Here is an 11,720-nt window from a genome sequence, read left to right on the forward strand (position 1 = left end):
CTCCAATGTAAATTGCTCTCTCGTAATAATAGGTTGCGTTCGACGAACCTCACCGGTCTACCGGTAAGTAACCGGTAAACCGCAGCGTTCTATCATCTATCGGTTACCTCACCGGTTACCATTTTTAGCTGTTGATTGGTTGATTGGAGCACGTGATCATTAGTTGTCCACGTGATTAGTTAACCGGTTGCTCGTGGTCGTTCTCGTCGAATGCAACCATAATAAATCAAACAATCAAATCTTTTTTTTTTAAGTTTCTGTTTACGTTCTTTCTTGTCAGTTGACATGTGGGAACTTACATAGAAAATTTCCTACTTAGATTTTAAACCGTATAAATGTAAGGTAAGTTTATCTTTTATCTGGAGTTGAGGAAAGTTACTTCGAAGGGGAGGTTTTGCATACAGTTTAAATTAAAATATTTCGACTAAATCACACGTTAAACAAAAATATGAATACTTAATTTCAAGTTACACTAAATGTTTTTTAAAATGCACCTTGTTGACGTGATTTTTTTAAAAACTTTCTTCAACTAGTAGGTTTTTATAAACGTTTTCTTCATTTAAAACTGCTTGGACAAAAGAAAAGGACAGGTATAAAATTGAAACGTGTGACACTTAGCTATAAGAAATATTCTTGAGTGATTTATGCTAACTTTTGTTGAAGTTGTCAAACAATGAAGTTTGGTCTTGTGCTAAAAAAATGAATGGGGATATTTTGACAATTGGGAATCTGGCGATCTTTCTTCATTGGAGATAAATCTTTGGAGAAGTGAAGCTCTTTGTTTTCTTATGTTTCCACTTCAGTTGAAAAGTCTCCCCCAAAACGCTCTTGACATTTCTAAGTTTTGAGCGATAGAAAAGGTTGTGATTTAAATCTAGTAGATTTTTTTTTTTTTAATTCTGTTTCAGATTCCCTATTCACATAGGGTTACATTTAATCAGCAAGGTTACCAAAATGAAATTATTTACGCAAAAAATGAGACGACCACACCAGATTCCCAATTATCGAAATATCCCCTTGCTCTAACTTGGATTCTTGGTATCCAAGTGCTGTGATCGGCTTTGTCCTTGAGGTGGCAAATTTAACTTCTGCCCTTACTTTTCTTTATTTTGTCAATATTTTCATGTGTTATCTTGTTATCTATAATTGTGATTGTTTTTTGTATACTTGGAATGAAATTAAAAATAACTAGCAAAACCTAGTGCTCCCAGTCCTCTGCTCTGAAACTGGATGTTTTCATTAACCCACCATATTTTGTGCCATGAGACTCACTCATGACACCAATACTTACACCAATAAAAAACAAAGCAGGTACATTGTATTTTACTTTGTAGGTGAAGAAGCTGCTCTTTCTTGCTTTCTTGTATAATCTTATGAACTTGAGATGTTTTGCAATCAATAGAGTTTATTCGACTGCCACCGGAAACAATTTGCTAGTCAGAATAGTGTGATAGTTTCTCACTAGAGTGGCTCCCAAAAGTCTTCGTACACCTGCGACGTTTAACGAAATATGCCCCAATCCATTGGTTAGAATTAATATTTCGGAATAGGTATTTCATTATAAGATCTATGATCCATTCTTAACAAAACTACGTGAAACGTTTTTAAAAAATATTAAAACTTAATTTTTTAAAAATCAAAAACCAAAAAGTGCTGAAAATTTTATCTCGCAAAAGTCTTTGTACACTTTATAAAATGTCTATATATAATTGAATACGTGAAATACACCGCCAGTTCAGTCATTTCCAGCCGAGGACTGCAGTTTCGTGCTTATTAGCACTCATCAGCCCGGCATAGGAAAGTGACTGAGCTGGAGATGGAAAATTTCTAAAGGAAGCCAAGAGTGCGAAACAAACTGGTGGCTAATACAGAATTAGCAGACCAGACGAGTGACCGCCGCAATGGTTCGGTTCAACTCTAAGATTGAACGCAAGGCAAGGTATATTCAGTAAATTACCGCCCATTAGCCAGGGCTAAAGCAGAAATACGTGAAATACAACGCCAGCTCAGTCATTTCCAGCCGAGGACTGCAGTTTCGTGCTTATTAGCACTCATCAGCCCGGCATAGGAAAGTGACTGAGCTGGAGATGGAAAATTTCTAAAGGAAGCCAAGAGTGCGAAACAAACTGGTGGCTAATACAGAATTAGCAGACCAGACGAGTGACCGCCGCAATGGTTCGGTTCAACTCTAAGATTGAACGCAAGGCAAGGCATATTCAGTAAATTACCGCCCATTAGCCAGGGCTAAAGCAGAAATACGTGAAATACAACGCCAGCTCAGTCATTTCCAGCCGAGGAATGCAGTTTCGTGCTTATTAGCACTCATCAGCCCGGCATAGGAAAGTGACTGAGCTGGAGATGGAAAACCTCTAAAGGAAGCCAAGAGTGCGAAACAAACTGGTGGCTAATACAGAATTAGCAGACCAGTCGAGTGACCGCCGCAATGGTTCGGTTCAACTCGAAGATTGAACGCAAGGCAAGGTATATTCAGTAAATTACTGCCCATTAGCCAGGGCTAGAGCAGAAATAGGTGAAATACAACGCCAGCTCAGTCATTTCCAGCCGAGGACTGCAGTTTCGTGCTTATTAGCACTCATCAGCCCGGCATAGGAAAGTGACTGAGCTGGAGATGGAAAACCTCTAAAGGAAGCCAAGAGTGCGAAACAAACACGTTTGTTTCTAGTTTGTGTGCTAATAAGCACGAAACTGCAGTCCTCGACTGGAAATGACTGAGCTGGCGTTGTATTTCACGTATTTCTGCTTTAGCCCTGGCTAATGGGCGGTAATTTACTGAATATATAATTGAATAATCTAACTTTTGATTAAGTTATTAATTAGTAGAATATCATACAGTATTCATAGCACCTTTTAAACGTCTGGGAATAGATTTCTTCTTTTTTTTTTTCTTTTTTTTGCGTAATTTCTGAGTAAGTGTTCAACCACACTTGGAGTCTTACTGTTTCTAGCTCTATTTTCATTTTAAAGCCCTATTTTCATAGTCTAGACTCCAGATATCTCTAAATACGTTACATTAAGTTCAAATCTGGAGATTGAGGGATTGTTTTCTAAACTTTAGGACACTTTTCGAGGCACTAGATGCAAACTTTGAAAACCGTGTGCTTCTTGTCGTTATCTTGATAAAAAAACAAAGTTGTTTCCAATAACCAAATTTTTGGCTAAGAGTTCAAAATTGGTTTTTAAAATATTTAAAGGAACAGCATGATTCATTATTTCATCAAAAAATTACAAACTATCAAGTCCTGATGCTGATATGCACCTTCACACTAGAACACCTCCACCGTCCTGATTAACTGGATCCAAATAACTTCTTAAAATTAAGTTCCTAATTTTTTCTTCTACTTACATTTACACAACAATTTAACCAAAAATGTTGAATTAATTTTTATCTGTAAGTAATGCAACATTCACACTGCGTCCGCACATCCGTCACCGAGGTATACTTTTCTCCCTAAAACCAGTTTTCGTCCGGCGTTGCCATGACAGCAAGCCGTATTGTGCAGGACCCGTCAACGTGCCTAGAAGCCAGATATCTGACGGCTCTGACGTCTGTAGGTTTGTTAGTCGCATTTCATTGGTCTCCACGAGAAGAGCGCTTTCTTGCTATTGGATGAGAGTATCGCCGTGTGCTTTACGCGCGTTCGAATGTATGAATGCTTCCCCCTGTTCGGAAAACGTGAGAGTGTCCGCTTGATGTGGCGAACGTGATGTGCGGACGCTGTTTGAATGTTGCATAAGACGTGATTCTAAAACGTTTTTAGCTTATTTATCATTGATTTTGTGAAGAAAAGCGTAAGCTTTCTGTTTTTTGCACGACCAAGAAAATTTCTGCGGGAAGAGGTCCCATTTAATCCAGCTAATCAGAGAACTTGGTGAACAATTTTAGGTGAAAATTAAATGTAAAATGTTTCATTTAACTGTGCAGAAACTTTTACAGCACTCAAATGTGTATTTTTCATAAATTTTTTAACTTTAAATCTCCGATCACGCTTTGTCAACTTTGCCGGTTGGCCTTTTCTTTCCTTGTTTTCGGTCCAATTCCTTTCTTTAAAGCATTTTATCAAGCACTTTACTATACAAACAAATAAATTAACTAATTTAGAGACATTTCAAACCAATTTACCACTACTGTGGGGGAAAAAAATCAAATTTTGAATGGTGTTTGCGGTTTTTTACGAATACCAGCCATTTTACAGTAATAAGCACAATATTAAGGAATAAATAAACAAAAAATTAAAGCCAAATGATTTATAAGGGTCAACACAATGCAAAAATATTAATAAAACGGCATATGATAATTTTAATCATGAATTTATTCGAAAATATTTGTGTGTACGATGACTTTTGTGGCGTGTTATTTCTTTGTCTCTTCGTTTTCTGACCCATTTCAAAAAGAAGATCCGTCAATATTTTGAAACAACCAATGGGTTGTATTTAGAATGACATAGAAATGACGTGAAAAAATATTGGACCTCATATTCGAATTCAGTTTCGAGTTATTTTGATTATACTAAAAAATTTCAAAGTGTACGAACACTTTTGGGAGCCACTGTATGTACCTTCTGGTGGAATGTTTTTTTTTTTGAAAGTGAGTTCGTTTTTTATTAAGTGTGCTTAGGGGATTTTTCAGAATATGTTTTTATATTTTGTTCTATCAAATAATAAGCCAGATATGTTCCTTAATGGACTAAAATAAATCATAAGTTTCAATTTTTTCTTTTTTTTTTTTGTCTCATTATTGTGAAGAAGAACAGTTTATTTAGTTGGGTACAGGATTTAATTTGAGTTCAAAAGTTATTTAGCTAAAAACTAAAATGGAGAAAAAAAAGCTTTAGCAAAATGCTAAAATTTATAATGTTAATGAATATGTTCAATATCTCCTTTGATGCCTTAATGTGTTTCATCTTCAGTTGAAAATTGAATTTCAAATTCAGCATAACGCCTTTTCATAAATATAGCCCTTAATAATAAGAAGTTTTAAATAATAATAACATGTATCATTGAAAGAGTACAGCGTTGATTTTTAAAATAGTACAAGTCCCATCCCCATATATTATTGGAGCATAATGCCCATTCAGACCAAGTGTTGTTAAACTTCATTCTAAAAAATCTTAGCTATAATTAATATTCATTTTCAGAGCATAAATTTTATGGAATTTTGTTTTATGAGAAAAAAACGGTTATCGTGTAATCTGCGATGTCATACAGTGTTTATCCAAAAAGTTTTTTTTAAAAATTAATCACTGTGCAAAAAAATGTGTGATGCATTTACCATCAAACTTATGCAAATACCAGCATAGTTAAAAAAAAAAAAGTTCAGCAGAATACTGCATGCTGAACTTTTTTTTTCCAGCCTTTTTTTTTAAGTTTTACCTTTAAGTAATTTAAAGTTAAATATGTCTCAATTAAATAAACATACCTGTTGTATCATTTGAAAGAATATTCAAGTCTTTTTGTTGGTGTTGGTGTACTGATAGTTTTATACATATTTTTTATTGTTTATTTTATGTCGTGATGAATTGTTAATTTTTCACTTATTGAGCAAATATTTATTCATTGGGACATCAATGCAACTTGAAGCCAAACTAGTTACAAAGGAAAAACCAAGTAGCAAAATAATACAAAATACCGCTGTGTGTGCATGTGAAATCGAAATGACGCAATCACAGCCTTCTCCAGAGAAAGCTCCAAGTTCAACCAATCAAATGCTTTCTTGAAACCTATCCTCCCTGCACACTAGTGATGTTCCAGATATCCGTATCCTTAACCGCGGACATCCGAGGGAAAATAATGATCTGTACCCGTATTCGTATCCGTTACTTTTTTGACTTTTCTATTCTCAAAATTCTTAAATATTTGAATAAAAGACTCTTTAATTACGTTTAAATTAGGTTTTATTCCCGATTTAAATAAAAAGGTATTTCAGAAGCCAATTCGTACCCTGCATCGCAAAATGGAAGGGGTAATAAGTTTTAGTGTTTCTTGGTGTCTTTTTGTGGCATTGAAGCTCCTAAACAGATGAACCGATTTTGATAGCACTTTTTTCGTTCAAAAGGTGCCTGGATCGAAAGTGTTTTTAGCTTGGCCTCGTTTTTGCAGAACTTTAACTATCGGAGATATTAACTAAAAACCGGCTAGACATTTTTCAGAATTATGGCAGTAAAAACTTACCCATACGTTAAAAATATTGGCCCTAATTGAAAGAACGAAATTTTCTGTGTTTGATATTTGTTTGGAACTTTTGAGCTATATATACAGTAGGAGCTGTAATCTTGTTAAGTAAACTTTAAATGTAGTTCTAAGTCTTTGTACGCATGATTGGTAGCGACTTCATAGTCGGAAGACAAATAGAAAAAGCTCAATGATTTAAAATTTCTATCTGTTGTCAGTTCATATTTGTTAACAATGTGTTCTGACCCGCGAAATTCATCTTTATGAGATCTTCCTTCTGGGACATGTCTTTTTTTTTTTTTAATTTTTAATTTAATATTAGTTTTTGTTATTGATTTGGGATTTTAAATTCTCTATTTATTGTTTGTAAAGTGGTTCCCGCCTCTGTTATTTTGTTGGTCAGAGTAAGTTGAGGGAATGGGTCAGTGCTGCATTTATGCTGAAATAAAATGAGAAAAATTATTTCTAACCTGTCTAGTAGCAGCTTCGCACTCTTTCTCCTGTATCCTGTATGTTATATTCATATTCTAAGCATCAATGCAGAACTGACCCATTCCTTCCAACTCTCCCTCAATTTTAGCAGATATGTCTTTAAAGAGTAAATCATAGTCCTGATTATATTTTCACCGTAGATGACATTTTTTGATGAAACAGTGCCATTACCCTGACAAGAATACCTTTCGTAACAAATTTTACACTTGGATAGATGAATCAGGTCTAAAAATTTTGAGATCCGTATCCGTGGATCTTGACGCTAATGATCCGTCTCCACAGATCTATTTTTTTAACGATCCGGCACATCACTACTGCACACACAGACAGACTGCTCACCCCCCACCCCCAAGGCGCATTGGAGAACTCACTTAATTTGTTTCTGCCCTTCCCCCTTTTCATTCTTCCCTTCCAGGAAGAAGAGAGAGAAAAAAAAGAGCTTTTGGTTTATATTTGCTCTGTTTGTATCCCTTCCCTCCCATCCATCCTGGCATTGTTAAATATCTTCACTGCAACTTTTTTTTTTCTTTCTCTCTCTCTCTCTCTTTTTATGGGTGTGTATGACATTTAGCAAAATGCTTGATCAAAAAAGGCCTTGCTTGATTTTCGCAATTGGGGAAAGTCTTTTCGCATTTTGAGAAAAATCCGAGAGCTGCCAGCTACCGATCATATCTTTTCTGGTTTTGAAAAAAAAGTTTGCATAATAGATTTTTTATTTTTTATTTTTTTTTTAAATTTGTTTCATTTTGTGCCCTACAATTAAAAAGCACCTTGAGTTGCTTCTAGGGATAAGAATTGTTGAAAGAAGAAAAAAGTGGAATCTTTGGAGAAATTTTTTTTTTTTTTTTTTTTTTTTTTTTTAAGATTTTATTTTCACTGGGGAAAAATTGAAAGTTTTGTAATTTCTTGCAAAAAATTATGTATTTAGAAATTTATAATGCTTAGTATATTCCATTTTTTTTTTTTAATATTTTTATGTTCAATACAGTCATAGGTTTGGATTTAAAAAATAAGCCTTTTGGGCTGGTAAAACTGAGGTTGCTGTTGCCTGTGAATCCAGAGCAGTCCTCTAGTGTTATTACTTATGTTGTCAGAGTGAATTTTATGAGCAAGTTGGTAATTTACAAGGCAGTTTGGTGGAAGGTTATGAACAGCTACCATGAGGTCAGCTGGTGTTTCATGTTCATTTGAATTTAATAAATCTTTAGTTCTAAAAATAAAGAACTTTTGCAAATTTTGAAGAAAAAAATGAAATTTTTGTCTATTAGTCAACCTTTCTTCATCCTGTCTGTTGCTGGGTATTATCAGATTTTTCGGTGTCTGTTACTGGGGGGACTTGGACCTTTTTTCGAAATTGATCAAATAAAAATCTTATTAAATAATTCCTAAATAGTTCAAAAAATGATTAATTAACTGATTCAGAGGATCCAGAAGCAGCCAAAGGTTAGATGAGATGTTGTTGTGTTAGAGAAAAATAGTTTTCAAAGTTCATTAAAAGGCTCAGAAAATTGTGAGCAATGTCTTAAGCATGTCTGACTGGTGTTGTTTTAATATATTTTTATGCATTACTGTGAAATAACTAAAAAATATATTACTTAACTGTTATTTTGGATAAGGTTATTGCAAATGAAAAATAAAATTATTGATAGAACTTTTGTTATTTGAAGAAAAAGCTTTAACTTTTTTTTTTTTTTTAAAGGGGAAACTTTTTTAAAAAATTGTTTTAACCAGATGAAATTTTGAAAAAATAAACCTCTTTTACATTCAAAAAAAGAGTTAACTAATATTAACAAGCATTTTGTAAAGTAACACATGCTGAGAAAAGTTACTTTTTAATAATTCATGTTTTCATAAAGAAGTTCAACCTCCCAAGGCAATGAGACCAAGCCTTCCATAATGTACAACAGTGTGGGAAATAAGTGTTTTGTTTTGAGGAGCAGAACAACTTCTCACATTCTGATAGTTATTGGGGAGCAGTTCTGTAAAATTGACAAGCAGCTTTAGGATTATTAGCTAAACTACATTTTTGTCAAGAAAACAAGCAAGTTTTAAGAAACGTAATATTTAATGTGTGTGCATATGAAAAGTTTTAAACAAAGACTTTGATTACAAACTTTTATCACTTTTCTTTTAAATAGAAAAACTGGTGCAATGGGTAGTTCGACAAATGTAAGAATATTTTGGGTGGGAAATTTTCAAAAAGCAGCCACAGTGTGACTAAATTTAAAAAAAAAGAGGTCATCTGTCAATCTTTTCTCAGCAGCCACCTTAGAAAATAAATTGATGAATGAGAAAAATATATGTTTCTTACCAAAATATAGATGCAGTCTTAGAGAACTAATTTATTAAAAATATATTACTCGTATTAATGTATTTCAGATTTTTTATTTTATCAAAGTAAAAAAAGGCTACTTATGAAACTTACTGCCAACTTCTGGCAATTAAAGAATTTCTCCAGTTTTACCCTGTTGCTAATGCCGCCGGAGCCGACAATCTAAAAAAAAAAGCTGACAGGGTGATGTGGTTAGACGCTGGTTTCTTACACCCAGAGCCACAGGTTTGGTCCTGACTCCAGTTGGTGGATTTTCAAGATGCAGAAAGAGACAGCATCCATGTCATATGATTAAGCAGCATGTAATAGATCCCTTGAGTACTCATTTGGCATAAAGTATCTCTTGGCAAAATTTAATTCCTAGTGTTGTTTCGGATTGAATAGTGCCCAGGTGCCTCCATCTAGTGGGGAAACTGGGCACAAAAATTCTCGAGGCAATAGCATCCCACCGATAGTGTGGCCACGTGAAAGAGTGGTTGCTATGCCCGGGGATCAATCTAGGCCTGCAAAAGAAAGTACGTCTATCGCAGCCCCATTAGGGGGGGGGGACCTGTTGCTATAACTTAGTTATAATTATGCTGTGCAACCATGGTCTAATAATATTTTTTTTTTTTTTTGTATTTCTCATTACAGAATGACTGAAAACCAAGTTGAGTTTGAATTTCTGTGGTTACCTTACCCGGATGACATTCCAGATGTGAGAGATCATCTAGATTTGCCTGTAGAGGAAATTTTGAAAGATTGTGGCCCGTTAAAAAGATTAAAATCATATGTGAATAAAACGCTTGGTTCTCCCGTATTCATTCACAGTGTTAAGTCAAAAATTGGATTTGATGTAAAGGAAAATGACAAAAAGAAGGACAAAAATGAAAATAATCTTTTTTACACTGAATTTTTCTTTAGCATCAGCTGTAGTATTCAGCTTAAAAGAGATATTCAAGAAAATTATGAAAGTTTAATAAATTTGTTTTGCTGCCTCCGTTGTGATAAATCTTGTCAAGAGCTTTGGCTCAAGTTCAACTACAGCCATATTGTTGAGAGTAAACTCATTACAAGAGATGAGCTCATCAGTTTGAAAAATTTCGCTTTTGGAAATTTTTGTGGATTGAATACTTTTGTGGAACATTTTTCTGGTACAAGTTCTCTTGATCAGCATAACTATAAAATAACTCAAGTAAAAGTAAAATTCTTGCATGACTACCATCGCATTGAATTATATTTTGTGGTTGGACAAAACATTTCTGTGAAAAAGAGAAACGCTGAATCGCACTGCTTGCACAAGCTAGTAATTCCTTACACTGCCTTACACACCATATTATTATGCAAAACAAAAAAGGAATTGACAGTATATTTCAGGTTGTTATTTCCTCCTTTGTTGTATTCTGTTTATCAAAATACTGAGGACGATGAGGACATTGTTAAAAACTACATATCTTACCAAGAACTTAATTCACAAACCAGTTGGTTGAGAACTGTTGATCTTTTCAAGCGCAGTCCCGAAAGCCTCAGAAGGGAGTTTAGCATGAACAGTGTGCTCAAGTTGGAATTTGCGTCTGATAATTATGATCAGGTGATGCAAATTATGTACCACTATCGAAATGTTCATGTATATTTTTCTCCAATGTCTGTTTTGTCAATTCCTAATCAGGAATTAAAAGTCCCGATGGACAATTTTGATTGTTACTATGCACTACAGTGCTTTTTAACTCTCAGTTTTGAGTTAACAGACCAACTCCAAGCAAAGCAAGAAGTTGAGAGTTTCCTAAAATTTTTCAAACAAGAGAGAAATAAAAATCCAAGTATATTATGTGAAGCATTCTATTTAGTTTATTCTGCTGTGTCCCAAGGAGTTACTCTTTGGATTCAATACTCAGTCAGACATTTATTTAATAAGTTTTTGGAGAAAAATTCAAGAACTTCTGCAGATGAATATTCTGAAAAAAATAGCATCCTTCCTAGGAACATCATTCTCATCAAAAGAGGAATTTTTACTCCCACTCATCTGCGCTTGCTACCGCCAAACCCTCAACTCAAAAGTCGAGCCCTGAGGTGCTGTGATCCAGATTTTTTTTTCCGCATATCAATTCGCGATGTCAACTTAAAGCAAATCAATTTTACTTTGACTCAAGGAGGCTTCAAAAATAAATCACAGGTGTGCCAAGCTTTCTTTGTTTCCTTCTTCAAAGTGCCTTTGTTGGCGGGTCTGAAAATAGGAGAAAGAAGTTACAAATATGTGGGAAGCTCCACCAGTCAGTTGAAGGCTCATGGCTTATGGTTCTATGCAAAAGATAAGGCTGGCATGACGGCTTTGGAGCTGAAAGCAAAACTAGGTGACATTAATCAAATTCACGAGGTTGCAAAATACATGGCTCGAAAGGGTCAAACATTTTCACAGGCCATGGGAAATATCCGAGTCCCCCAAGAGTACACTAATGTCAGTTGTCCCGAGGAAGATGTCAAAGGAGGAATCAAAAAATATCTCTCTCTGGAAGACAACTACAAACGCAAAAAGTATTTGACTGAACTTTTTGTTTTTGATGCTGCTGAAGCAGAAACTCCTGAACCTTATGTTTTCTCTGATGGCATTGGTAGGCTTTCCCCTGAAATAGCTAAAGAGGTAAGATATATTATGTACACAGCTAGATAACATCTATGTTACAATTACTCTGATATTATTTTTTGTGGTATTAATGTTTGCTGAACGATG

This window comes from Uloborus diversus, chromosome 5 (genome assembly GCF_026930045.1).
Source record: "Uloborus diversus isolate 005 chromosome 5, Udiv.v.3.1, whole genome shotgun sequence".
In the NCBI taxonomy this organism is placed as follows: domain Eukaryota; kingdom Metazoa; phylum Arthropoda; class Arachnida; order Araneae; family Uloboridae; genus Uloborus; species Uloborus diversus.